General features: G+C 30.1%; 1 protein-coding gene across 3 annotated transcripts in view; it reads left to right on the top strand.

Annotated features, from left to right (window-relative positions):
- The window catches only part of LOC107447412 (uncharacterized), a 164,378-nt gene that overhangs the window by 38,714 nt on the left and 101,480 nt on the right, over positions 1 to 24,184 (top strand). Inside the window, exon 1 of one of the 3 annotated variants that reach the window (XM_071180452.2) lies at positions 15,275 to 15,291. The exons of the other annotated variants lie outside the window; for them this stretch is intronic. The gene's annotated coding sequence lies outside the window, so the exon portion shown is untranslated. Of the gene's footprint in view, positions 1 to 15,274; positions 15,292 to 24,184 lie in introns of those variants that run through there. 3 annotated transcript variants of the gene reach the window in all.

Genomic DNA, 24,184 nt, shown 5'->3' with positions numbered 1-24,184 from the left:
GTTAATACTTTTGACAAACTTATAGTTTATATCTTATCATTTTACAATGTTTGAATCACTTTCGAAACTTAGTTCCAAAAAGTTCCACGAGGTCATTAGCTAAACTTTTTTGTGTTGTCTTCTTTCATGTTTCTTCTTTCGAAAAAACCTGCCCCATTTTGCCCATATTGCAAAGGTGGACTAAATATACCAATAAACAAAAACTATGTTTTTTTCATGTTTTCTCATTATTTTGTAATTAATTCTCGTTATTTTGTAATATTACCTCGGAAATATAATTTTCTTTTCATTTTTAATATAAAATTACGAAAATTATCATATTTTCATTGCTATATTTAATTATTTAAGCGTACTATGTATATATATTTTTTTTGCTCGCCATATTTCAGCCGCCATCTTGTTTTTTTTCTTTTTTTTGTTGGTATTTTTAGTATATTTCAAAATTTCAACTATTAATTTAATTTACCTGCACATGAAAACCCTAAATAAAAAACCCCAAATTTTGAAACAAATTTTATCGAAATACTAATTTTGGCCACGAAACCTTGTATGTGGCCCACTGTGAGGAGCCAGAAGAACGTAAAGGCAGGTTCAATAAAACCGAAGAGGTCATGGTGATCAATATTGAGAAGTTGTAAGATCAGAACAATTTTGCATTATGAAAGTACTTAAATGCAAACTCTCCGTACGATATTGTGACCTAGTGAGTGAAATAGCGCAGGAACATTGGATGCCAGAATTACTAAATATAAATATATGCAAATGATATAAATGACCTAAATCAAGAGAATGTCGTCTTCTACCGATGAATGTCAACAATCACGTAGTCGCTTTGGTGAATGTCCGATTGATTGAATGTAGGGTTTAATAGCGCAAGGTCCAGATGAGGACATGCTGCGCCAAACAATACGGTAAAATAGTTTAAAAGCCTAAGTGCATGCAAAATTTAATTGTAACACAATTGTAATTGATAAAATAGTACTAGTAAGTGAATAAGATAAGATAAATTATCTTAATAAGATCAGATAAAAGGTATGAATAAAATCAGATAAAAAGTATGAGTACAGTATAAAACGCACGAAGTGAGTAAAATGTACGAAGGTAATATTTACAAAAGTGTATAAAACAGTAGATGCGTTAAAACTTTTATGTGCAGTTAAAAATACCAACGACACGTAAAAATGTTAGGATGGTGAATATCATCCAACAAATCCAACAACTTGTATGCATAACATAGAACTCCCAAAAAGCTTTAAACGATGTTGATTAAAAGTTGGACATGTTATTAAAATATGATGAATTGTGAGAGGAACGTTACAAGTACTGCATTCAGGGGGAGGTTCTCCGAACAGCAAATGAAGATGTGTTAACCGGATGTGACCGATTCGCAGTCGAGTAAGTTTAACGTCTGCACTACGCAGGTGCAGCACAGGCAAATGGTTCAAACTGGTTTTAACACTATGTAGCTTTTTGAGGGTTTGGAGATCCCACCTTTGCTGCCATAAAGGTGTTGCAAATTTCCTAACATGCAGCTTAACATCCGGCACAGATAATGGCAAGAGATCAGTGGCAGACAGTGCACAAGAATCAGCCAGGTCATTTCCTGGTATGCCAACGTGACTCGCCACTCAACAAAACATTACATGAAACCCACTTCTGTGAAGACTACATAGCAAATGAATAATAAAACCTACAATTGGATGATTTTCACTGCGAAGATTATCTAACTGGTGCAAAACGCTCATACTATTGGAGTAAATACAATACCTCCGTGGCGTGGAAATCAGTCTTAGTGCGAAAAGGATGGCAAAAGCTTCAGCAGTGAAGACGGAGCAAATGTCTGGGAGCTATAGGTTTCATCAGCAATGACAACACCACAGCCAACATATCTAGTGAATGTCGGAAATATTTGTTCTATTCGATTTGGTAATAATTTATTCGTTGATATCATATTTATTTCATATTTTAATATCTGAAGGTAGATTAGGAGAAACATCAGTATTCGGAGTACCGGTTAAATGCATACTGGGTGGTGGCACTTGACCTTAAAAAAGCATTGATGTAGGGCATACCGGGCAAATGTATGCTGGACAGTGGCCCTAAGCTGGATTTAGTATATATTTCGGACATTTACCATATGTATTAATGCAAAACCAATCGAGATAAAATCAATTAAAAACTTGTTTGCAGACTTCGTACACCTCTGATGGGTTATTCTTTGTCTAAGATGTAGAACATTTTAGTACTTGTAGATGTGTGGCTTTATTGTAATTCGGTCCATGCAAATTCAGCAGCTTACGATATGAATAAAAAAAACCTTATAAATACAAAAGAAAAAAGATCAGATATTTTTATGGCCCTTAAGGTAAAAAAAGGGTAAAAAATAGGTAGGTAATTTAAAAATAGGTAATTTTTCACCCTCTAGGGTAAAAAATTAAATCTTCAAAGACAATAATTCCAAAATTTAAGTACAATATTTCCAACAATTCAAATTGATTTCTCTCAATAAGGAACTTGAAACACAATTCCTTTTTGCACTATCATTATTTCTTTAAGATATTATTAACGGATATCGATATTTCTTTTCGATCATATCGAATAAAAAGATCAACATAACAACTATAACGTTTTGTAACAAAATAACATTAAACTGAGAACTGTAGAATGAGAATTATATTCTATTATAAATTGAGAATTGTATGATGAAAATTATATTCTATTATAAATTGAGAATTGTATAATGAGAATTATATTCTGTTATAAATGAGAATTATATTCTATTACAAATGGGAATTATAATTTTATTGTTAAACAGGGTAATAAATGCCATAAATATGAATGTTTAATATCATATAATAAGTCAGCAATGAATACAAACATCTTTTTAGTTCATTTTTTTACTTACGCATGCATATCATGTTACTTTAAAATGTTCTGCCGCCCCCAACGATTTTCATTTAAATGAAAACAACGGTTAGATAAAAAAAATTATAATTGAAGTTCATACATAATTTGTTTCTTTACCTAACAAATTCCTTTCTTTTTTTTTATTAAGCCTGAGTAAAGTTTAATTAACGAATGATAGTTTTCCCAAGTTGCAACTCTCATACTCACTTTATTTATTCTTGTTTCAGGATTATGATCGTAATATTTTTTTTCAGAAAAAATTTAATTTTCTAATTAGTTAGCACGAGATAAAGAACTAATATTGCTTTTAGTATAATGTTGCTAAGAGTGTAAAATATTTAATGCAAATTTTTTTTAAATGTAAAGTTTAAATCGCTCACAGTAAATCTTAGAAATGATTGTTTCCAAATTGTCATTGTGAGCAACATAGAGGTTATCTGCACAACAGACTCAAAATATAATCTTTAAGTAATTCTAACGCTAAAAGATTTGCAAATAACAACATTGACGAGTAAATAGTTTACCTAATCTTAAAACTTTTTAACCTAAACAACTCAATAAAAAGGTTGACTAAGTATTTTGAAGATAACAGGGAACAAAAAGGATGCAAACTTGAAAATGCCTTAAACGATCGAATTTCAATCATTTTCCACAAAATGGATAAATTAAAGCCAGAAAAATGCACGTCGCAGCAGATCTACGTTGTGATTACTGCTTCACACCACTGGAAATTGTTATTTTCTTTCTTTCTTTTAATAACCCTTGAAAAACTGCAAGACATGAAAATTTGATATTTAAGTACGTACACATACGAAGATTGAAAGTTTTAAAATCGCAAAAAAAAAGTTTTTATTTTTGCGTGAAGGTGATATATTTTTTATATATTTTTCAATAACAGTGAGTCACCCAAAACCAATCGCAAATTTTAGTCTTCAGATACGTATATTATGTGGCTATAGGTCATTATCACCCTGGTCAAAAGGCCATTATCAGGTAATCTAAATCTGGAACTATTAAAAATGACCCTGAACTCTTCTTTAGTGCATTAACGAGAGAAAACAAATCTAAAGTCTTGGTTTTTAAAGTACATTGAAATCATACACTAAAGTATAACCAATAATACATAGAACTTTTATAGTCATTAAAAAATAAAAGGAAATACAATAAATGAAGGGATTTCGATGAAAGTATGCAAATAAAAATTGCACACTCCGTTCCGAATCTTTTTAAAAAATTTCAATAACATTTTTTAGAAATCGTCTTACAACGCAATATTCTTTGCAACGAACCTTGTGTGCATTCTTAACAGGTTTGTATTCTTAAATTTGTATTCTTAACATCTTAAATTGAATCATTCATAAATGAATTGAATGAATTCATAAATGAAATTTATCATACTGCTCATAATTTTTAATAATATGCATAATTTTTATAACATTATTATGTAATTTTTAATAATATTATTATACTGCTCTTAATTTAGTATACAGCATCTTTATTTTAACTTCTCAGGAGAAAACTTTTTTAAAAGTGATACTTTGGGTATAAACACCACCATTTTTATGTGTGCGTTAGTGTTTGTGCTCTGCACAGTTATTTAGTAAAAATTCATGAAACTTTTAAAGTAATTATCCAGTAACAATACTAAGAAACAGTTAGATATAAAAAGGTCACGTTTGAAGGAAAAACGTGGCCAATCACTACATAGCTCCGAATCCTTAAATGGAAACTTTCACTTAATGCTGTTATCTTTAATGGAACCATTGTCACTTAATGTTGTCATCTTAAACATAAGCTGTTTCAGTTAATGTTATCTCAAATGGAAGCTTGGTCACTTAATGTTGTTATCTTAACATTCTCCTTTAATGTTGTTATCCTAAATGAAAGCTTTATCATTTAATATTGTCATCTTAAACATAAGCTGTTTCAGTTAATGTTATCTTAAATGGAAGCTTGGTCACTTAATGTTGTAATCTTAAATGGAAGCTTGGTCACTTAATTTTGTTATCTAAAATGCAAGATTTGTCACTCAATGTTATTATCTTGAATAAAAGCTGTGCCATTTAATATTGTAACCATAAATAGAAGCTCTGTCACCTTATTGTTGTTATCTTAAATTGAAGGCTTGTAATGTAGTGCTATAATCAAAATCGTATTTTTGAAAATTTGTGTTCCATTCTTTTGAAATAGTTCGGCCAAGACATAAAATTGCCTTCAGCAGTCATTTTGGTGTGCCATCTTAGCCATGAAGTTGGCATCTTAAATAAGAGCCTTGTTACGCGATTCTAAAGTTAAATACCATTTTAGTTTCATAATATTAAAATTTGGGATCTGTAAAAGTTAATAGAATAGGGTTTTCTTAAATGAATTTTTTACAAAATATCTCGTGCAATTAAGGATAAAGATAAAAAGAAAGAAAGAAAGAAAAAACGAGAGCAAAAAATGAATCAGACAAACGGAAAGAAGAAAAGAAAAAGAAAAAAAGAATGAAAAACGATTCAAACATAAAACGACGGTCGTAAACGCGTGGGGCGTGACAACCTGCGCGTTTTTCATCTCTGAAGAGGATCTGTCTCATAATTTTCAAAAGTCCGTATCTTCAGGTTTGTCTTCAAAAGACCCGACACAGAGACTTTACTTCTTTTTTCTTTTTTTTTCTGGAAGAAAAACTGGCTGAAAAATCAGTAGACTACCCATTTAAAAAAAAAGAAGGGCTCGTTGACTCTAAACACTAGTAATAGTTGTCATCTGTTCTCATTCAGCAAAGCAACAAATTCGACACTCAAAAACGAACTCTGCTTGGTGTAAAGGATGGCAAGGTTAACGCATCATTCCTTTGCACTTGCCATGCAGAGACACCTTACATATTTCACGAAACACTTAGCTTCAGTTTAAGGTACTGCCTGCTAGGGAATAAACAAAATTTGGGATTGGTCTTCAAAAGAAGGCAAAATTTAGGCTCAAAGAATATACAAAGTTTAGGTTTGGACTTATAGAATACACAAAATTTTAACTCACTTTTTCTGATAAAAGGGAATAAATAAATAAAGGATTTTTAAAAGTGAGCGTAACTTATAGATTGTTGCTAGGCATGCATTCATAACGCGAAGATCATGTTTCATTCCAAAGTAAATTCATAAATTACGAAGCTTCAATACCTCACTTGTGAGCCGAGGTGGTTCAGGAGATAAAGCGTTCGCTTTCCAATGAGGTGAACCGGGTTCGAATCTCAGCGAGAGCTGGTCGATACGAATTCCGCACCCGGCTCGTACACCACAGTGCTGACGTAAAATATCCTCAGTGGTAGGCGGATCATGGGTTAGAGTCCCCATGCTGTTTGGCTAACAGTGTGAGGTTTTCGTGATCCTCCTTTCCGTGTGACGCAAATACGGGTTAGTTCCATCAGAAAGTCCACTTCGAAGGCAAAATTTCTCCCAATACTTGATCCAGGAGTTCCCTTGTCTTCTGGTTTGGGTTCAAAATTACGAGGCTATCGAGTTGAACATTAGTCGTAAACCCATAATTGGGTCTGCTGTTCAACGACGGTTATAATATACCTGACTTGTCAATGTAGTAATGGTTTATTTTTCTTGCCTTATAGAATATGCAAAATAGGCATTTTTTCTCGAAAGGTTACATTATTCAAAAATGTACTACCGCTTACTACAGTATCTAACTGACTTAGAAATTCCAATAACTCACAAATTCTATTTAAAATATATAATCCCATTTTCGAGGGCACGACCTTTTATAAAAAATATTCTAACAGTCTTAAAGTATAGTAAAATTTTCGTTACAATAAAGGAGAGATTGAAAATGGTTTTCTAACAGATGCATTTTTCTGATTCTGCGAAGAAAATATAATTTGAAATGTAGCCAATTTATATATTAGATTTCTTAAACAATTTTAATTTACAAACATTTTTAATAGCATTTGTCGGTAAGGTAAATGGGGGATGATGGCTCCATTTCGATGGACTTTTTTACCCCATCATTCTTAAATTGTCGAAATATCATGTTTCAAGCTCAAAGAAATTCCGAATAATTTCCTAGAAATGATAAAAGGGAAAAAAAGTGATTTTTTTTTTCGAAATTTTTTTCTTTTGATTTTATTTAATTTTTTTTTAGACTCGGTTAAAGCAGAGAGCAAACTAAATTGTAACCCTCGGTTGCATCTTAACCGATTCCAAATTGCCTCCAATCAGAACTACTAAATTGATGCCCTTTTGCCGAAAGCCGGCCTAAATTTTGCGTGAAGAATTCAATCAATTACAAGAAAGGAACAATCAGGTGGCCTCTAACACAATTACGTCCTCCAAAAGAGTCACTTTCAGGGGGAGAGTGGTACGAGTCTTTATATTTTGTTTCTTTCAAAGAAGCCATCTTGGATTTTTCCTTTTCTTTGTATATTTTTTTCTAACAACACAATACCTTTAAAAAAGGGGGGGATATAAAGCGGTCACTTTGTTAGATACAAGAGATATCATTTTTAGAAATTCTATGGAATTTTTCTCAAAAATATAAAGCAATAAAAATATGCGATGTTTGGTTTTAAGTCAGTCATTTAAAACTACACATTCGTCAGTTTTTTAGATTTTTAAAATTTTAATGGTTGACAGTTTAAATGGTTGAAAAGAGGCCATCTTGGATTTTTCATTTTCTTCGTATTTTTTACTTCATACTTTTGAAGATATGTATATTTTTTCCAACAACACAATACCTTAAAAAAAAAAAGGATGGAATATAATGCCATAGCTTTGTTAAAATGACAAGAGATATCATTTTTAGAAATTCCATGGAATTTTTCTCAAAAATATAAAGCAATAAAAATATGCGATGTTTGGTTTTAAGTCAGTCATTTAACTACACATTCGTCAGTTTTTTAGATTTTTAAAATTTAATTTTATGACAGTTTAAATGGTTTAAAAGAGGCCATCTTGGATTTTTCATTTTCTTCGCATTTTTTACTTTATACTTTTGAAGATATGTATATTTTTTCCAACAACACAATACCTTCAAAAAAAAGGATGGAATATAATGTCATCGCTTTGTTAAAATGACGAGAGATATCATTTTTAGAAATTCCATGGAATTTTTCTCAAAAATATAAAGCAATAAAAATATGCGATATTTGGTTTTAAGTCAGTCATTTAAAACTATACATTCGTCAGTTTTTTAGATTTTTAAAATTTAATTTTATGACAGTTTAAATGGTTTAAAAGAGGCCATCTTGGATTTTTCATTTTCTTCGCATTTTTTACTTTATACTTTTGAAGATATGTATATTTTTTCCAACAACACAATACCTTCAAAAAAAAGGATGGAATATAATGTCATCGCTTTGTTAAAATGACGAGAGATATCATTTTTAGAAATTCCATGGAATTTTTCTCAAAAATATAAAACAATAAAAATATGCGATATTTGGTTTTAAGTCAGTCATTTAAAACTATACATTCGTCAGTTTTTAGATTTTTAAAATTTAATTTTATGACAGTTTAAATGGTTTAAAAGAGGCCATCTTGGATTTTTCATTTTCTTCGCATTTTTTACTTTATACTTTTGAAGATATGTATATTTTTTCCAACAACACAATACCTTCAAAAAAAAGGATGGAATATAATGTCATCGCTTTGTTAAAATGACGAGAGATATCATTTTTAGAAATTCCATGGAATTTTTCTCAAAAATATAAAGCAATAAAAATATGCGATATTTGGTTTTAAGTCAGTCATTTAAAACTATACATTCGTCAGTTTTTTAGATTTTTAAAATTTAATTTTATGACAGTTTAAATGGTTTAAAAGAGGCCATCTTGGATTTTTCATTTTCTTCGCATTTTTTACTTTATACTTTTGAAGATATGTATATTTTTTCCAACAACACAATACCTTCAAAAAAAAGGATGGAATATAATGTCATCGCTTTGTTAAAATGACGAGAGATATCATTTTTAGAAATTCCATGGAATTTTTCTCAAAAATATAAAGCAATAAAAATATGCGATGTTTGGTTTTAAGTTAGTCATTTAAAACTATACATTCGTCAGTTTTTTAGATTTTTAAAATTTAATTTTATGACAGTTTAAATGGTTTAAAAGAGGCCATCTTGGATTTTTCATTTTCTTCGCATTTTTTACTTTATACTTTTGAAGATATGTATATTTTTTCCAACAACACAATACCTTCAAAAAAAAGGATGGAATATAATGTCATCGCTTTGTTAAAATGACGAGAGATATCATTTTTAGAAATTCCATGGAATTTTTCTCAAAAATATAAAGCAATAAAAATATGCGATATTTGGTTTTAAGTCAGTCATTTAAAACTATACATTCGTCAGTTTTTTAGATTTTTAAAATTTAATTTTATGACAGTTTAAATGGTTTAAAAGAGGCCATCTTGGATTTTTCATTTTCTTCGCATTTTTTACTTTATACTTTTGAAGATATGTATATTTTTTCCAACAACACAATACCTTCAAAAAAAAGGATGGAATATAATGTCATCGCTTTGTTAAAATGACGAGAGATATCATTTTTAGAAATTCCATGGAATTTTTCTCAAAAATATAAAGCAATAAAAATATGCGATATTTGGTTTTAAGTCAGTCATTTAAAACTATACATTCGTCAGTTTTTTAGATTTTTAAAATTTAATTTTATGACAGTTTAAATGGTTTAAAAGAGGCCATCTTGGATTTTTCATTTTCTTCGCATTTTTTACTTTATACTTTTGAAGATATGTATATTTTTTCCAACAACACAATACCTTCAAAAAAAGGATGGAATATAATGTCATCGCTTTGTTAAAATGACGAGAGATATCATTTTTAGAAATTCCATGGAATTTTTCTCAAAAATATAAAGCAATAAAAATATGCGATATTTGGTTTTAAGTCAGTCATTTAAAACTACACATTCGTCAGTTTTTTAGATTTTTAAAATTTAATTTTATGACAGTTTAAATGGTTTAAAAGAGGCCATCTTGGATTTTTCATTTTCTTCGCATTTTTTACTTTATACTTTTGAAGATATGTATATTTTTTCCAACAACACAATACCTTCAAAAAAAAGGATGGAATATAATGTCATCGCTTTGTTAAAATGACGAGAGATATCATTTTTAGAAATTCCATGGAATTTTTCTCAAAAATATAAAGCAATAAAAATATGCGATATTTGGTTTTAAGTCAGTCATTTAAAACTATACATTCGTCAGTTTTTTAGATTTTTAAAATTTAATTTTATGACAGTTTAAATGGTTTAAAAGAGGCCATCTTGGATTTTTCATTTTCTTCGCATTTTTTACTTTATACTTTTGAAGATATGTATATTTTTTCCAACAGCACAATACCTTCAAAAAAGGATGGAATATAATGCCATCGCTTTGTTAAAATGACAAGAGATATCATTTTTAGAATCTCTATGGAATTTTTCAGAAATCTATAGAGCAATATATGAAGCTGAAAGTTAAGTTCTTAATCATTTAACGAATCTCTTTAACAGTAATCCATAATAGTAATTAGTACCAAAAAAATAATAAGTGTGAAACGTTTAGTAAGATCATGCCACCAATTTAAATAATTTTTTCTCAAAATGTAACGTAGAATAACGTTATTCTAATAATAACAATAAAAAAAACAATCCTCCTAAACTCTTAATTCAGAAATCAAACAAAATCAAAAATGTAATAATAACAGTACAGATGATTTCAACGTTTAAATTAGGGAAACAAAATTATTTATAGGAGTACAATAACTTTACGATTTGTATGTATTTTATGCTCATGGCAAACAAACCAAAAGAAAATGAATGTGGGAAAACTGGATTCTACCACGTGATTTTCCAGTCAATAAAATGTATTGACAACAGTGACTGCGACACTCTCATTAGGTTTTTATATACAGTAAGATAAAAGGAATAATACACGTTTTTATGTGATACTTTTAGCTTATGTTAAGCTACAGTTACTTGTACCCTTCTGACAAATGTATATAAAATATACTTTAAAAAAGAATGACTAGATTATTTTTTCTGGTGAGGCGTCCCAGATAATATCTGATTCCGGTAAATCGAGAGCCCGCTGGAAATCTCTCCAATCCTTGTCTTTCATATAAGAAATGTATTAAAGTTGCAATGAAGTAGGCAACCAAGTGTGACATAACTTTTCCTTAGAACTTTTTCTTACATTTTAAAGATGTTTAAATTATATTTTCATTGAAAAGTTCTCAGCTAAGAAGAATAGATAACCTATATGCAGTGCCTTTTTATCGCATGGGGGCTGGAAACTGTGTCTGAATAGGCATGATTTTCTTTCTTTTATTCTTAATGGTGTTTTTTTTTAATAATTTAGTTCCTGAACTATTACGTTTAAGACACTAAATATCGGATATTAATATTTATTTGTAACAGTATTTTTTTTCCTTACTGATTAATGAATATTTGACATTCATACTTTGAGGAAAATTATAAGTTTGATTTATTATTAATTATAATGAACAAAAAACTTTCCCTTTATATGATCATTCTACCTTTATATGAATAATATAATTAGAATTCGATTTTCTTACCTACTTTCAAAAATATTATTAATATTCTATATAAAACTCATAATTTAATAATTTTATTTTATAAGCGTGAGTTGAACAGCCGACCCAGTTTTTTGGGTTCACGACTGTTAATGTTCAATTCCACTGCCGTGTCATTTTGGACCCAATTCAAAAGACAAAAGAACTCCTAGATCAAGTATAGGGTGAAATTCGCCTTCTTGGAGGATTTTTTGACGGAACTAGCCCACATTTGCGTTACGTGGAGAGGAAAACCACGCAAACCACCCACTGTTAGCCAGATGGCAAGGGGACTCTAACTATTATCCGTCTACCACTGCGGATATTTCACGACAACACTGTGGTCGGTGCAAGCCGGGTGCGGAATTCCTATTAAACAGTTATCGCTGGGATTCAAACCCGGTTCCACTCATTGGAAGGCGAAAGGTCTATCCCCTGAGCCACCACTGCTAAAGACTTACAGTTAAAACTTTCTTGATATTTTTAATTGAGATTTTTTTAATATTGAAAATCAAAAATGCAGGGCCCTCGTTGAGCATTCGCTACTTCGTCAAATGCCACAAAATCGTAAATTTGGTGAGTAAAATTGTGCTTTGGCGAATGATTTTTTCCTCTTCGAAGAAAATTATATCTTTAACACGATCCTGAAAATTACGTCAAAATGAATTTGTCTAAACAAATCAGTAATTTTAATTCGAATACAGTAATTTTCGGTAAATGCGCAGTATAACCAATTAGAATTGATTCCAAACATTATAAGCCTGAAGCAACTACAGTAAAATAGTTCAATGGGGGGGGGGGGGGGGAAATTAATCAGAAAATTTTTTTAAGATTTGCATTTGGCGTAGACTTTCGAATATTGGCGAATATTTTTGATATTTGGTTAATTTACTGGCTAATAATTCGAAATTCTTACCTCGGGCCCTAAAATGATATATTTCTAATGGGGGAACTATACCAAAGTCTAGGCTCTGACCCCAAGAGGCATCATAGTTTAGTAGTCCTATAACCTATACAATAGTAAAGTAAACGATATCACTACTAGCAATGGAAAAACGTGCAAAATACGTGAGAAGTTCAAAATCAGTGTTTGAACAGCAATTTTATGATATTTTGAAACTCTTTTGCTGCGACTGGTAAAACGTAGATAACCTCAAGAAATGCTTCACATAACCTGGAGAAATCAAAGAAATTCATGAATAAATTCTATAAAAATTTTTTTAAAAATATAGTTTGGTAACTATATATATATATGGTTGAAAAATATAGTTCACCCTCTTTGCGTAATTATTTTTATCCACTCTATTCTATCCTACAAGTAAAATCATTTTTTTTTTCCAACTGGGAACGTCATAAGAAAAACACGCCTTTTCTTATGACGGTTCTTTTAATTTTGTAAATATTCTGTACGAAGATTATTTCTGTATTATAGGTTTGTAAATGCGTTATAAAAAAGAAACTACATGAAATTAAAAGAGCTTTTCTAATTTCGCACATATTTCATAAAAGAAAATTATTTCTGTATTATTTGTTAGCAAATTTATGTGCATGATAAAAATAATAAAATATTGGGGGGAAAACGCTACTTAAAGGAATGTGAAATAAAATTGTTTATAACTTCATTTTAGTACTCGTGATTTCTTAATTTATTTTACGGTAGATACGTTAAACTTGACACATTTTTTTTCTTCAATTTTTATCTTTATTTAATTAGAAGAGTCTATTTTAGTCAAGTAGGTGCTCTGAAATTTCCACTTAAATTACTATGATTCATATTAAATAAATAAAATTACCACCGTGATTAATTAGGCATAAATTTATTGAAACGTCAACTGTGACGCTATTTTTAAATGTCTGTGAGAATAAATCTGTCAAGTGTAGAGTATAGCAGAGTTAAAAAAAGAAAATATTACGTGAAATACGGATTTTAACTCATGTTTTAATTTAAATTAAAGGCTTTAAAAGCTCAATTTCATCTGAAATATATAGTGTGGCAAAAATTTACTAAAAAGAAATGGTTATAAAAGAAAAATGTTTACAATTTAATAGAAAAATAAGGAGAAAAAAAACATAAAGGGAAAAAAAAGGAAAACAAATCCAAGAAGCTTGGTTAAAAAGTTTGGTTTAAACCATGATTTCAACCAAACGGTTAATTTGTGATTGCAATGTTTCTTACTTTTTTTAAAACATTATCAACACTTTATTTAAAAAATTTATCATTAGCAATATTATTAAGTAATTCATTTACATAAATAAATTTAATACAAAGAATGTGTGACTCGATTATGAGTGTTATCTAAACTTTTCTCTTGTTTACATGTTACTGTAATTGGTTTGATACCTAGAATTGACACGTTAGTCAGCAACAAACAACAACAGCAAAGGTAAAGAAGCAAACAACAGTTAAAAAGCAAAATTAATATCCGTTTTAGAATTATTATAAATTTAATTTATATTTAAATAGGTTCAAAGCATTTTTCTGTGTAGTGAGTAAGAGAATGATCGAAAATAAACGGCTCAAAAAATTTTCTCTGCTCCGCAATTTTTTATTTGTAAAAATTATGTTAATAGTCCGAATTACTAACCTTACTGGTTGGAGTAAATCAGATTGAGAAACACTGCTCAAGAACATTTCTAAGAAGAAAGGTTTGTAAGTCGTCGACAGCCCCCTCCTATACACATGCACGCAGATGTTCATGCAAAACAAGATATTAATTCTCGTAGTTCATAAAAATATTCACAACATAAGTAAAGTCTTCGAAAATTTCAGAGTCATTCTGGAAATAGCAGTTGCTGGTTCAATTTCCTTCTTCTGAATATGAAAACTGCCAAAAGTATGATTTAAAAAATAATAATAAGGCAAAGAACGAAAAAATTTCAACTTAGTAATAAAAAATAAATTAATTTAAAATTGAAAAAAAATATATATTCGAAATAAAGTAAAGTTTTTATCAAAATTTAAATAAAATATATAGTTGAAAGTTTGCATTATTTAATATCTTGTTTGATACTATGCAAAAACAACTTGTGTTTGGATCTGAACTTTAAAATATCTTGTTTTTTTAAAAATAATAATATTTAAAAGTAAAGGCAAAAATTGTAAACTTAATAAAAAAAAGTAAATTCTTACAAATTTAAGATAAAACAAATAACGAATTTGAAACGAAGTAAAATTTTCATCGATATTTTAATAAGAAATAGGTAAAAGTTCTCTTATGCACTATTTAATGTCTTGTTTCAAACTGCGCAAAAACAAAATGTGCTTGGATAAGTGCTTTGAAATATCATAATTTTAAAAAAAAATCAAAACAAATATTTAATAAAAGATTTAAAATGAAAAATAATAAAATAAAATGTATTAATTAAAAAATATAGAATTAGTAAAATAAATTATTAAGATGATTTATTATGCTAATAATACTAGAACAAATGTTTTTCAATAAATTGTTAATAAAACTAATTTAAAATAAAATATAGTTCAACCCTTTCAACAAGAAAGTATTTAAAATAAAAAAAAAAATATCGGATATTATGAAAAACTTTTAAAATAATTTTCATGACTGCATAAATTTTAAAATAACAAAAAAAAAAAATTCATGATCAAAGCTTAGCCCCATCCCGCTCAAATCTATCATTTAAAAAAAAAAAAATTATTAACCTCTTTTTTTTTTAAGGAAGAAAAGAAATACGTCCCACTTAATAGTCTCCTTATCTCTATTAGCTAACTTGAATCATAACTGTTAAGACAGCCAGTGAAACTTTCAAAATGCAAGAAATACCTCTTATGAAATTTTTTGACGGAGTTTTCCTGTTGAGGTAAGTTTTTTATTGAGACTTTTTTGAAGTTATACTTCTTATGCGACTTCCAACAAGGTTGCGTTAAACGTTTAACGCTACATTTTTATTGGCCGGGAAATAACGTGGTAGGATCCAGTTTCCCCTCATTCATTTTCATATTGTTTTGGTTCTCACTAGCATAAAAATAATAAAAGTCATAAAAGTATTGCTTTTCTATAAATATTTTTTTAGTTTGATTTGATACACATACAATTTAATAGGATAGTATTTTTTATTTTCAAATTTAGTGGATAACAATTGTAAAAAATGAGTGAAAACAATCCCACGGACAATGCGACGGATTTAAGGTTATGTCAAGGTACGTCTCTTGTGAATATCAATTGATTGTTAGGTTTTCTCTTTTGAAATTACATTATGAAGCATTCACATACATTATTAATACAAATACATTTTCCATGGCTAGACGATGAGGCAACCACAAGCACTTCCACTGGTTCAAGAGGTTCAAGAGGGAAAAATGCACAATATTACCGTGATTACAGAGTACGGAAGCGAGCGGAGCAGGAAAAAGAGTCGTTGAATAGAACTAGTGATCCTTCTACGACTGCTGATTCTTCTACAATTAACATCGCAGGTTACGAAGTTTAACTTCTTCCGCGCGGAGGGACTCCACGAACTATTTTTTTTTACTGGTACCTCTCTTCCGGAACATTTTTACGAGAGCATTTTTTTACTGTGACCCTTTTTTTCCGTCTACGATCACATATGAAACGAGCCTTTCGGACTCTAGCTTCGAGGATCATTGTACTCTCGTATGTGTACTCTTTTGTACGTGCTCTTTCGGAGGGCCTGGCGTTCACCAGATTTGATATATACAATATGTTCGTTATAAACTAGAATCAATCAAGAAATGAGGGTTTCTTTTGCGAGCTTTTGAGGTAGGCATTCTGTATGATACCCAAAAATTTTCCTTCTAAAACAGCCACTTTTTTTTTTTGATGTAGTATTCATTATTTTAAGAGTCAAATAATGATTTAAAAATGATTCCCTCCTTAACAGAAACCTCTTCTGTTATTAATTTTGATTTTTTACTGGCTAATACATGTCTCATGCCAAGGACATATTTTATTAAAAACAACCTTTTCAAACTTTTTTTGCTTATTAAGCAAAGCATTTTCTTTCACAATTCCTTAAGTTGGCTAGACCAAAAATGTACCTTTCACGATCGTTTCTGTATATCGGCAGAAATTGTTTCCTTCAAATTCTTAGAACAAAGAATAAAAATATATTTCTATTTTTGAAATTTTTTCACCCCCGGTGATACGCTAAGCTGTTTTCTACAGCATCTTCAACTAACTGACTTTTGATGGGAGCCCTACATCATATTCGAAGTCATTGCAACTTGTGGTGTGCTTACAGGGAGAGGACAAAAATTCGGACAAACAATTTTTGACGTAATTTTATTAAAAATAAGTAAAGGAACAAAATATAACCAATAATAATAGTAGTATAATTCAACTACTAAATAAATTGAATTGGTGCAAAATGGCCTACTTTTGCAGCGATCGAGAGGGGAAAACGCTTACACAAATTTTCAACAACGGGTCAGTACTGAGAAATGTTCATTTTTACTAGTGAGAAGCTCTTGATTGTCCAACTAGCTCATAACTCCCAAAACGATAATATCTGGTCTGTAGAAGCTCTAAGCACCTCGGTAATCGAATATCGTCAAAATCCAAAGTCGGTCCTTGGTCAGGAGAGCAAGACACATGAGCATGCGGCAAGGTTTTTGTGGAGGGGGGTGTTAAAATAAATATTTAAAAAAAAATAGTGTACAATTTTAGACGCTGCTATACTTCCGACAGTAAAAAAGCATTTCAGCAACTTAAACTGCAAGTTTCAACACCTGCGCATTAGGCCAAAAAGGATACAAAAGTAGTGCAAAAATGCATTTTCCGCACATGATAATTCCACCCTACACGCCAGATCTCAGTTCCATAGATTAAAGTGCATGGTCAATTTTGGAATCAAGGACAAGCTCTAAACCACTCAAAAGTTAGACTCTTAAAGCGATCGCTGCAGTTGGAATGGGACAGTTAAAAAGTAGAAGCTTGTGGCTCATTGCTGAAAATTTTAATAAGCGTTTGTGCCTCTGCATCACTGTAAAAGGCAGCAACTTTGAAACTATTTAAATGTATTTATCAATAAAAGTCTATTTTCGCTACTATTTTCTTTAAACATTTTTTTTCAATTTAATTATTTTTAATAAAATTATATTTGAAATTTTATACCAGGTTTTTTTTTTTTTTTTTTTTTTTTGCCTCATCGTGTATTTTTCTTTTGTCTCTTGCCATTAGTATTTTTCAAAAGAAAATTGCTTTAAAACTACTACTTTTTTTTTTAATGACTTTTAGAGCTCACCCAAATAAAAGTTTGTTAACAACAAGAAGAAAGAGAAAAAAAAGGCTACCACAGCAAAAAAAAAATTTCGATTTGGTTTCAATGCAATACTGATTTATTTAAGCCTGAACACAAAATTTGAACCATCAAAAGAATGATATTTCATAACGCATTTATTAATAATAAGCAAATAAGGTATTTTATCTTATTGAACAAAACAACCAATCAAAAAAAAACTGACATGTATAGTTATCATTTAGCATATGTCATGGTTAAAAAAAAGGAATACAGGTCCCTCTGCTCTCGCTACTCTCACGATTATTGCTACAATTATTTCCTTTCTTGAAAATAAACAGATTAGTACATCGAAATTAAAATTTATTCAATTGATAGATCCCAAAATATCTCTTTTTTCACGATTGTTGCGCGTCTGAATTAAAAGTTATTCAATTGGAAAATCCCAAAATGTTTCATTTTCTACACAATAAACAAATTGTTGCGTCTAAACTAAAAAGCATTCAATTGACTAATCTCAAATTGTTTTGTTTGCTTTTTGACTATAAAAAAAATTTTGCGTCTAAATTAATAATTATTCAATTGTCAGATCTCAAATTGTTTTGTTTGCTTTTTGACTATAAACAAATTGTTGTGTCTAAATTAAAAATTATTCAATTTCTAGACCTCAAATTTTTTTGTGTTTTGACGATAAATAAAATGTTGCACCTTAATTAAAAATTAACTAGGAGGCTCCGTCCCCTGCTCGCTAACGCTCGCCAATGAACACAATGTTCTAGCACAAAGGCATAATATATTATCATCAAAGACATAGTATTTTATCATCAAAGACATAGTATTGTACTTATGTAGAAGATTTCTACCAATGTTCTTATTGGCTTTTAAAAAAGTATATTAGCTATTTAGATTGTACATGGTGAAAAAAATCAAAACATTAGCTAAATAAGAAACATATTAGCAAAATAAATTATCAAATATTGCTTCACTAATATTCTGCATTTTAAAGCGTGAAAATTCAATGCATAAATAAAAGCGAAATATAAAAAAATTCAATGCATTCAATGCAAACACTTAAACGTTTTTTAGACGTTTAGGTAGCTCCCAGTAGAAAAATATCAATTCAACAGCGGACTTTTAAAGCATTCTCACTTCAATTAATTAATTAATTCCTAATTGAGTTTAAATTAAATATTGTCATGTTTTTAGTGCATGAATCTGAATTGAACAACCTGATAATGCTCACTCTGGTTATTGTTATCTGGTTGCTCACTACGTGCTCTTGCGCACCGAATCCAATCAATTAAAAATGAAAACTGTTGCCAGCGCGAGAAAAGAAATATCATCGGTTTTATTGATACATACATACGTACGTATTAGCGTTTTATATAATATAGATGCGTTGATAGAATCGAAAATGTTTTCTTCCCCTCTTGACGATTGTTGTGCATCTATATTAAAAATTATTCAATGACAGATCCCATTTTATTTTATTATTAAAAATATGGTTTCCAATTTTATTTTGATACAATTTAAACCTAGTCATTTTGATGGTTGCAACTTCGTTTAAAGTATTATTATTTTTTTTAAATTCTTATTTAATACTTAATAACTACCTTATATATTTTTCGGCACAAAAAATACTTTAGTTGTAAAAAGTCTAAGAATGTTTTACAATTTCGTATTAACTACAATAATTAACAGGATACGGTTTTAGCCAAAACTTATAATAAAAGTAAATCTTACTTAGTTAATCTTTAATAATTGTTAAACGGTTCGTAAGTTTGGATGACGATTAAAAGATATTTATCATAAAATGATGTGTAATAAGGTAATACTATTGGCTTACTTTATTATGAAAAAACCCCGTATTTAATTTCAAGCCTTCATTTGAGATCATACCAAGATCAGCAAAACCGTAATAATAGCAGAGAATATTAAGAAAGGATGATAAATAATTATTAAATTATTGCAAAAGCTCGATGTAACGAGTACGGCATGTTACGAGAGGTCCGATAGGACAAGAAGTCACAGTCAAAATACCAAAAATAAAGATACAGAAAACGTATGTTTACAACGATTTAAAAATCACTAAACAAACTTTTTTTGAGGGAATTCCATTTTTCTATTGTTTACATTAGCAACGTTATACAAAAAAGTTCAAAATGGAACGTGTTTTTATTTATGTTTGGTATCAATACTGAGAAGTATTGTACATATTTCATCATATTTTCTTCTTCTGAGCTTAATCCTTTATGCTATTAAGATAAAAATGTTGACTATCACCGGCCAAGATACCTTCCTCCAAAAAAAAAATAACAATTCTTGTTTTATTTTTGGGCTTCAGCACGCTTCAAATTGCGCTTCTCTATATACTATGTGCTCTCCTTATTTCCCTCCCTTAGATCAACATTTAGTGTTAAAATGAAGACAAAAATTCTTTCACATTAGCATTAAATATTTACAATAAATCAACTAATAACACAATAAATAATACAATTAATATTTAAAACTAATTAATTAAATTATTAATTATAGCGACTACGTTACTAGCTTATAGCGACTACGGCAATTCCGTCTACCATTGTGGATAATCGTTACAACGTACTTTTAAAGTAGTACCTTTTAATTAGGGGTTAAAGAAATATATATTACATGAAAACAGTATATTACAACAACAGTAAACAATTGTAAGTAATATTTATTTACTTTATTCAAATGACAACCAATGAATCCGCATGTGAGAAATCATAATATAGTATATGTGATTATGTGAATGTATCTTATAAAGAACTAGAGTTCTTTATAAGATTTCAAATACAGTCCAAACTCCTCCATTCTATTACACATTATTTAAACAAATGACCCCTAAAATGAAATACAAAAATGACTGAAAAATTATACATAGTAACAAAAATGTGTTCATTTTTATTTTTAATGACTCTTCGTCTTGCGTCGTGTAATAAAAATTAGTAATCTCTGAGGATAGCTGATGAGCAATCCTCAACATAAAATATAGAAACACTTCTCGACTCCGATAATTTTTCCCGAATTTATGATATTCCGGATTTTTAACCTGTCTAACCCTTAGAGTTACCCAATTACTCCTCTAAGGTCTAACCAGACATTTGAGCACATAAAAGTAGCCTCACCCAATCGATTAGCAAATTCATCGACTTTGACTTGAAGCATTTGTCCAGATACTGGAAGATTGCGGCTTCTTAGAATGCTGAACCAATAAAGGTATTCAATAATGAAGCAAATAAGAAAAAAATGCTTATTGCTACATTTCATGCTATAGATCAGGGGTTTCCAACTGGCGGCCCGGGGGGGGGGGGGGGCATCCGGCCCGCGGAGCCTTTTTTTGTGGCCCGCGAACTAAAATATATTAGTTGTCATTTTTTGCGGACAATTTTCGTAAAAAAATCTATATGGGTTTAAAATACTTTTCTCATTAATAAAAACCTAATTTCTGCGTTTCTGTGAAATTTAACATACCAACGGTGCAAAAAAAATTATTTCTCAGGTTTTGCATCCAAGAAAATATTTATTCAAATGCAAAAATAATTGTGTATGTTGCTCTTTTTTTATTTCATTTTTTTTTTTTTGTATTTTGGGGACATAATTTAGCATGTGTGTATCAGAAATTTTCTCGAAGAAATTCTCCGATTTAACTTTTTGAAACCACTCATTTAAGACGAAAATATTTACACACACATTAGTAAATTTTAAATGTAAATATCTATTCTCTGGTGGTTGCAGCAGACAAACCTAAATTTTCTCATTGAACATTTTGTGTGCTACTATGTAAGTTTTAATACTAACCTTTTTAAAGCTCTATATCTTAACAATTAGATATCTGTGGCACATAAATTGTTCAATACATAGGTGCACATTAAAGTTATTGTAGCCCGAATTTTTATTACTTATTTAATATTTTTTTAAAATATTATTAATAACAATTAAATATTTTTAAAAATCAACTTCTTATTTTAATTTATAATTCAATACTTTTGTTTTGCACAACTTGGTAAAAATCTGACAGTATCTAATGTTCCTTCAAACATAAAAGAGTCCTACATAAAATTTTGACAAAGTTGCGGCCCGCCATTTGATTTGTGTTTTTAATTGTGGCCCCCGGCCTGATGTAAGTTGGAAACCCCTGCTATAAATGGTTTTAAAAATCGGTATATGTATTTATTTTGAAGTAGAAATTTCAAAATTGTTACGAAATAATAAAGAAAATAAATCAGCGGAAGTCAGAAAAAATTTCATAATATCCTACTTCCTCTCTTTTTTTTTTGGTTCACTATATCCACAAAAAACGGAATCCCGTGCCCGTATAACACGGGCACGGGAGCGAACATTTTGTTCACTATAACCGGGAGTTCACTATAAACCATGTTCACTGTAGCGGGGTTTTACTGTGCATAATTGTTATAAAAAATACCAAAAAATAATTATGCTTCGGTTGATCCTAGTTTTTTGATGCAATACTTTACAATCCCCCATAATGAATCAAAGCGATTCATTTGATTTAGGAGGGTATGGAAGGAAGAGAAAAAAATTTAAATTCACATTTACCCCGCTGGAAAACAATGAGAGTAGAACTGACTTGATTCATTTGTGCACTGAGTGGGGCAGTAGAAGGGGGTAATCTCCCTTCCCTATAAGCCTCGTTTAGTCCTATTTGGTCCGATGAATTCGCGGTTAGCCGAGTCGCCCCCTTTGGGGCAATTGATGCGGTCGCCTACGGAGCAGAAATTTGAGGCAGGAAATTTTAGACTCTTAACTGAATTGGAGAACTAAAAAGGAGAAAATAGATTTCATATCCTTTTTTTTTTTTCACACTTAATTGTCCTTCCCAATCAAATGAAATAATAAAATATGGCTGAAAGGAAAAGAATGACTTTCATTTGATTTTTAAAGAGATCTCTTTATCGCGCATTCTTAATCGCGATTAAGAATGTGTGTGAGTAGGTTAATATGCAAAGGTTCATCAGTTGATTCGCCAATTTTTTATCTATATAGCACAATAAAGACTAAAAGAAAAGAACGAAAAATCAAGAAAATTAACAGATTTTATTTTTTATGCATCTATACTTTTCTTTAAAAGTTTAAAGTTAAATTTTTATAAGATGAGCATTAGATGAGTGCTGCAGTTTAAAAGAAGAAGTTTTTTAGTTTTAATTTGTTTAAAGGAAGAAAAAAAATACATGTGGGTTACCTTGTAGTCCAGATAAATGCACATACAGAGTTGAAATTTGACGTGCTGGAAGGGTCAATTCTATTAAAAAATTTAAAGTCGAATTTTTTGTTTTGTTTTTGAAATTCCAATTTTTTTGAATGTTATTATTCTTATTCAGTAGTTTCTTTCCTTACTTTTCTTTTCTTTTTTTTGAGCAATTATTTTATTTGGTTACAACAAAAGTGGTGAAATTTATTTATCGAATATTTCTATTATCAGCGTACTTTTTTTTTTCATTTTGATGTTGAAAATAAAAAAAAGGGGATGCCATAATATCGCCACGGAACAATCGCCATTCTTATTACCCAATTTCTAAATAATATTAAAAAAGAAAGAGAGTAAAATAAAATACAATCACATGATACAAATCGTATTGCTAAACAAAAATAATGGTTATGTGTGTCTTAACACTAGATTGCCCAAGGAAGTAATTTTGACTGCTTTTTAATTTCAATTAGAAAAACAATGATGTATATATAATGGCACAATTTCGTAGAATTTTGTGACTTTTATAATTATTTTTATTGCTGACATTGACTAATAACTTGTTATATAACTAAATATAATATCAAAAATATTAGAAATTAATTTTAAACAAATTTCTTTATACATTAGTTATTCTTTCACAAAGCAGTCATTTTGACTGCTTTTGTACGGTTCCCAGCAGATCACCGAAGTCAAGCATCACTGGCTGCGGTCAGTGCGGGTGGGTGACCACTTGGATCAGTCTGCGTAGGGACCGAGGGTGTGCGGTATGGGTCCTCGTTAAAATGTGCTACCGTAAAGTGCTCGACTTCGCGTGCAGGTCGTCGGGCTACCGAAGCGGGGGTGCCATCCCCTCTGCAGAGGATCAAAATTGTGATGGCATGTCTTCGGATCATCCTCAGGGATGTTTCCCAGACCGTCGCCAATAGCCCATTGTGCAGCTCTAGTGCGACGTACGTTTTTTTTAGTAAATGAACTACAACAACAACTTGACTGCTTTTGGGCAATATAGGTATTTCAGTCTTTCTTGTGTTAAAGGCAAAAGTATTGAGAATAAAAATTCAATAATCAATTGGGTACTAGCACTTCAAGAAGAAGACTTCCCATACCCACAGATGTGACCATTGATGTCAGTGACAGCTCATCTTTATTAGCAAAATGATATATTAAAGTTGAGCTAAGTTTCTCTACATAAGTTAAAATGTTAATTAACGATAAGTTAGATACGGAGCCGTATCGCTCGTCGAATGAGTTGAAATATAATTC

The sequence above is a fragment of the Parasteatoda tepidariorum genome, chromosome 1, assembly GCF_982258835.1.
Source record: "Parasteatoda tepidariorum strain Cologne lab strain chromosome 1, Ptep-v5.0, whole genome shotgun sequence".
In the NCBI taxonomy this organism is placed as follows: Eukaryota; Metazoa; Arthropoda; class Arachnida; order Araneae; family Theridiidae; genus Parasteatoda; species Parasteatoda tepidariorum.
The sequence above is the reverse complement of the archived record's forward strand: the minus strand, read 5'-3'. Positions and strand labels throughout refer to the sequence as shown.